The sequence below is a fragment of the Sciurus carolinensis genome, chromosome 1, assembly GCF_902686445.1.
Source record: "Sciurus carolinensis chromosome 1, mSciCar1.2, whole genome shotgun sequence".
In the NCBI taxonomy this organism is placed as follows: domain Eukaryota; kingdom Metazoa; phylum Chordata; class Mammalia; order Rodentia; family Sciuridae; genus Sciurus; species Sciurus carolinensis.
The window spans coordinates 87,171,310-87,177,572 of record NC_062213.1 but is presented as its reverse complement, the minus strand read 5'-3'; the positions used below and the strand labels follow the sequence as shown (position 1 = coordinate 87,177,572).

Genomic DNA, 6,263 nt, shown 5'->3' with positions numbered 1-6,263 from the left:
TTTTCGTAATTTGAGTTTTCTCCCTCTTTATCATTGTGTCTAAGGGTTTATCAATTTTGTTTATTTTTTCAAAGAACCAACTGTTTATTTTGTTAATTTTTCTGATTGTTTCTTTTGTTTCAATTTTGTTGATTTCAGCTTTGATTTTAACTATTTCCTGTCTTCTACTACTTTTGTTATTGGTCTGCTCTTCTTTTTCTAGGGCTTTGAGCTGTAGTGTTAAGTCATTCATTTGTTGATTTCTACTTCTTTTGTTGAATGCGCCCCATGAAATAAATCTTCCTCTAAGTACTGCTTTCATAGTGTCCCAGAGATTTTGATATGATGTGTCTTTGTTCTCGTTTACTACTAAGAATTTTTTTATTTCCCTCCTGATGTCTTCTGTGATCCATTCATCATATAATAGTGTATTATATAATATCCAGGTATGGGAGAAGTTTCTGTTTTTTACTCTTTCATTTATTTCTAATTTCAATCCATTATGATCTGATAGAGTACAAGGTAGTATCTCTATCTTCTTGTATTTGCTAACAGTAGCTTTGTGGCATAAAATATGATCTATTTTAGATAAGGATCCATGTGCTGCTGAGAAGAAAGTGTATTCATTCTTTGTTGGATGGTATATTCTATATATGTCCGTTAAGTCTAAATTGTTGATTGTGTTATTGAGATCTATGGTTTCTTTGTTCAATTTTTGTTTGAAAGATTTATCCAGTGGTGAGAGAGGTGTGTTAAAATCGCCTAGTATTATTGTGTTGTGGTCTCTTTGATTTCTGGAATTGAGAAGGGTTTGTTTGATGTACATTGATGAACCAATGTTCAGGGCATAGATATTTATGATTGTTATGTCTTGCTGATTTATGCTTCCCTTAAGCAGCATGTAATGTCCTTCTTTATGCCTTCTGACTAGTTTTGGCTTGAAGACCACATTATCTGAAATGAGGATGGTACTCCAGCTTTTTTGCTGAGTCCATGTGCATGGTATTTTTTTTTTCCCATCCTTTCACCTTTAGTCTATGGGTATCTCTTTCTATGAGATGAGTCTCCTGCAGCTAGCATATTGTTGGATTTTTCTTTTTAATCCAATCTGCCAGTCTATGTCTTTTTTTTTAATATTCTGATGGTTTTATTAACAAGTATATAATACATATATTGCATACTGTATATAGTTTATGAGGACTGTACAGTACAAATTTATGTTCACAGTTTGACATGACAAAATGTCATTACTGAATTCCCATTGGACTACAGAGTAGAAACAGAGAAGTTACATTAAACATTCACATCTTTAGTAAGAAAGATTACCAAAATGTTTCAGTATTTGCAAGTATACTAATGCATGCTAAAAACCTTTACCCATTCAGTCTTATTAGCTTATAAAATATATTACACTTTATTAAAAATTTCTGCATAGTTTATACAAGTATTAAAGTACTGTAAATGTAATAATCCTGCTATACTTGCAGGTATGGTTTAAGAGATGCTAAGCAGAAAGATTATTTTGACCCTCTAACACTAAGTACGTAATAGAAAAAAAAAAAGTGCCAGTATTTGTAAAACATGTTGTAGCCCTCATTTAATGCATGTAAAATGGCGTTGTAAATGTATTAAATGAATTTGCTATCATTTAAAATTGTTAACCTTGACCAAGAAGAGAGTAAAGATAACTCTGAGTGACTTTATGTGTGACAACAATTCCTTCAAGACAACTGTGTATTTTCAAACCAAATTGCTTTAAACCTTAAATCTTTGAGATTGTCTTTAAACCAATCTAATCAGGAATGATGTGCAGATATACAGTCTCAGCAATACAGTCTTTCAAAGTCCACATTAGTGCAATACTGATAGTGCAGATGGGTGTTAAATAAAACATACATATACACATATAGTTCCCCTGTAATTCTGCTCCAAGGCTCTTGAAACTTCTGCATATTTAGCATCTCCTTGGTTGATCATAGCTATGCTGCAAACATTCTCCAAACCAAGCAAATCAGAATGTTAATGCCCATTTATGATGTAGATTCACATTTTGAAACTCTAATATGATGGATTGATTTATGACTTCTCCAAGATGACACTTGAGAAATAATTTAATAATCTCTGTAATGATTTACATGACACCAACTTCATGTTTACAAATCATCCTCACCAAATTAAAATATTGCAATTAAATAATGATTGATAATAACGTGGCATATCATTAAGATTTTTCAAGGGCATCTTATTGTATATCTGAGGTCTTCCACAATACAGCTAAAATGACTAAGAGACTAAAATTTCTCAACTATCATAGTAAAATACAAATATATATATAAGAAAATTTGGTAAAGGCCAATTGGCATCTAAAGAATATAAAACCAGCATGGGAATAGAGAAAGGCCTCTCTCAGTTGTTTTTCTTTCAGAGTTAAAACGGATCTTTGTTAATGAACTGTTAGCAAGATCGAAGCAAGCTGCATAGTAACATAATACAGTCTTTTGAGCAAAACTTAAACATGCTGCAGCAGACATCAAATTTCATGAGAACCCATGAAGCCTTCTATTAAACTGCACTCAGACTTGGAGCTGATTCACAGGTCAATTCTACTCTTTCTCGCCTCCTTTCCCCCATTTATATGGGCTGGAACACAAGCTGGTGATCTCCACCCCAACAACAACAACAAAAATCCCCTGCACTCGCTCTCAATCCTTCAGTGTATTGTAGAAAAAAACATTTCAAGACATGAACACTCTGGCATAAGTGTGACTAAGCATTGACAATATAGATGATACCTGCTAGAAAAGAAGCCATTTCTATTCCTTAATTCATTTCATAATTGCAAAGAAAAAAAGAAAAAAAATACCCCAATTAGCATGTTGTAATATTCTAAACATTTTGCAGTGCTGAAAGAAAAAGAAATCCAAGTGCCGAGATACACAAATTTCTTTGCATTTCTCACCTACATTTCCTTCCAGCTGGTGGACTGATGAGTGGACCCTCTCAGGGGTGCTGGCCCTACAGCTAACTTGAACATAACACCATCAAAGTAAGCTCCCCACACAATTTGCAGGCATCCAGAATCACTCATTCACTGATGTTTTAAAACAGTTACGTGTTCCTCCCAGTTTAGGTTGTATTGGGTCCTGAGCTGCGGCTGGGATGAATCTTCAGGATTCCATTCTTCTCTCTTCTCCTCCTCCATCCTTCATGGAGGAATGAAGGGGTATTTGGTTATGCAACTATGTTTGACCACCTTTGCTTATTTTCTTCAAATTTAAGACTAATGGCATTTCTATGTATCGATTATTTTATTGGGCTATGGTACTCAAAAGCCTGCTTTTGAACAACTTTCCAATAATGGTGCTATTTCTCTTAAATGTGAGTCATTATTTTCAGTTTCTTCTTCTGACAGGATAATTGATAGTGATAGGAAACTGCTAATTCTGACAGTAAACTCTGGGGAATTTTCAAGCCACATATGTAAATCCCTGAACTGTGGTTTTCTAGATTTTTCAAAAGCCTGTCCTTAAAATGAAGGTATATGTGCTTCACAACTAGTTATACTTACAAATAGTGTCACTCACTTGTTAACTGAGTCAGTCTCCCAAAGCCTTAGCAGATGCTCACTTATGTTATGTGCCATGAACACAAAGGACACAGCTCACAGAAGTGTTTAGTATAAAAGCTGTGACTGATTTGATATGGGAATAAAAGTACCACTCAATGTTTCCCTGTATGCAAAAAAGCTATAAGTAAGTTGGATAAAAGAAAGACAATTCATACTCTTACCCAAAAGATTCTTTTTTTTTTTTAACCATTACTGGGCAAATATTATCTGTGGATTCCTTACTCTCAAATCCTGACCATTCATATGAAGGATATTGTACGAATGGAGACAGGTGTGTGGATCACCCCACAGGCATCTGGCTTTGCAGCGTGGTTCTACACAGCCCACTGTGCACACAGACCGAAGCTCTAGAGATGCACTGCACAGCTGACCAAATGTGGACACCTCAATGACAAAGCCCTAGCTCAAGAGGAACCGCCCACTTCCTCCTTTGCAACCTGTGTCTCCCCTTTGGTGCCCCTCTGCTTCTACTGCATGCTACGAAGCACAGCAAATCCCATGCCTTGAACTGTCACACGTCACCCACCTAATTCAGCAGCCCTGGCTCATCTCCCACTGGTGGCACAGCCCTCCACATAGCTTCAGGCACACAGGAGGGCAAAGGACTTGATTTAGAAGTGATAATCCAGGAAGACGCATGAAGGACAGTGGCAGAGTTGACTGGGCTAGTGTGTCATATTGCTGCACGTCCTCCTATACATGGTGAACGGGGCCACCCTTCTCTTTGCTGTCAAGCATAAAATGGGATCACTGGGCAGAGAGGTACAGATGTCTCTGGCAAGGACTAGCAGGCTGGATACTGTATTTCTAATACATTTACTTTGACATTCTTTGAGGAATACATGGAGAAACCGACAATTGGTTATGTTAGTTTACATGTTCCCTTATTCTCATTACATTAAATGTTTCTGTAAGAAGGGTTTGCTTAGCATCCCCGGAAAAAAAAAAAAGTGTTCACATTCTTTAGGTCTGACCCATGGTAAGGAGAGGGAGGATTAGAGAGTATAGACTACTGACCATATGGAAGTTTTGAATGATATAAATTCAGAGATTCAGGCCAGCTGAATCAAAATTAAAATGTACATGTAAAAAATGAGTTAGATAATGGGAGGGAGGACAGAGAGAGCACCAGGAGAGTGGAGAGTCACAATGAGGCGGAGATGGAAGCTTTCAGACTAACATGTGGTGTTTCCTAAGGAGGGCAAGGTGGTCGGAACGGGAGAAGCTGCGGTCAGTCTGGACACTGGAAAGGTTTGATTCCAGTATGTTTGCGGAAATGTCTTGTTAGTTCATCAGACCGAGCAAACTTCCATGTGCATCCTTCCCATGTACATTTGTAGGGTTTTTGTCCTGTATGTGTTCATCTGTGTGCTTTCAAGTGGGAGCTTTTAGTGTACACTTTGTTGCATCCATCATAATCGCATCTGTGTATCCTCCGCTTCCTTTGGGTATCTGGAGATTCCACAGGTAAAGGTCTCTTCCCAGGCTGCACTATGACTGAAGGGTGATTCTCTTGCAACAATGCTTGAGGGGGGGACACCGAGTTCATTAAAGGGGGTGGTGACATTTCTTCGGGATAATAATCTGTTCTCTGTGGTTCAATCCCAGGTTCAATTTTAATTTTTTTCTGTAATATGGGCTTCTCATATGATTCAATTACAGGTACTTGCATGCTACTGTTCGAGTTTTCCATCTCTTCCGACAAGGAGACCATGAGCGGCTGCTGGAGGTGGCTGGTGTACATGAAGGGGATGGGCTGCACCACGACCGGCTGGATGACCGGCAGAATTCCCGGGCTCCAGATTCCGTGCCGAGAGAGAGCTGCCGCCATCACTGGTGGCATGGACAGCGGCACACTGAAGGGCTGCACGCCCGGGGAAGGGGGCGAGTACTTCTTAATCGGTGGGCTAAACGAAGGCATGCTCAGCCCGGGTGATGCTCTCCTGTGTGAGGACGGGAACTTGAGTGACAAAGGAGAATTCCCAGCCAAGGGCGGCGAACCCCGCTTGTTCACCGTGAGGTTCACTGACTCCATCTGTATTCCGTGGGACAGGCCCTCCGGGGTCTAAAAGAACTTATCAGGTAACGGTGTGGAGTAAATGACCCCATACTTGTTGGGCTTCATTGACTCCATGTAATTAGATGGGTAGGACACCGAGACAGGTTCCATGGCCTCTTGCTTGACAGGGACTGGGTCAAACATTAGCATTCTTTTAGTTAAACCTTCTAGGGTGTTCTGGTATTTGGCTTTGTGAGGCGCAGTGCTGAACGCTGACGGTGGGAAATAAAGGACCAGATCTCACTGCCTGGAGCCCCGTGAGTGCTGTAATGTCAGCGGTCCAGTCCAAGTGGCGTTGGCGGCTGCAGCCACAGGGGACAGGGACCGGGATGGGCGCGCGTTCGGCGCGGTTCAGCTGGGCTCGGCTGGCGCTCCTGTTGCGCTCTGGCTCAGCCCCGGCTCCCCGCGGCTCTGCTGCTGGCTCCCCTCTGGCTCCTGGCACCAACTCTGGGCAGTCACATGACGCCGGCGCCACTCGCTCTGTGAGCCTCCCGGGGAGTCTATGTCTTTTGATTGATGATTTCAGGCCATTAACATTCAGGATTATTATTGTGATATGATTTGTATTCCCCGTCATTTGACTCATTTTTGTTTTTT

At 40.2% G+C, this 6,263-nt stretch overlaps 1 pseudogene; it reads right to left on the bottom strand.

Moving 5' to 3' along the window:
* Positions 1-4,777: 4,777 nt before the first annotated feature.
* Positions 4,778-5,898, bottom strand: LOC124959784 (Krueppel-like factor 3; annotated as a pseudogene).
* Positions 5,899-6,263: the final 365 nt, after the last annotated feature.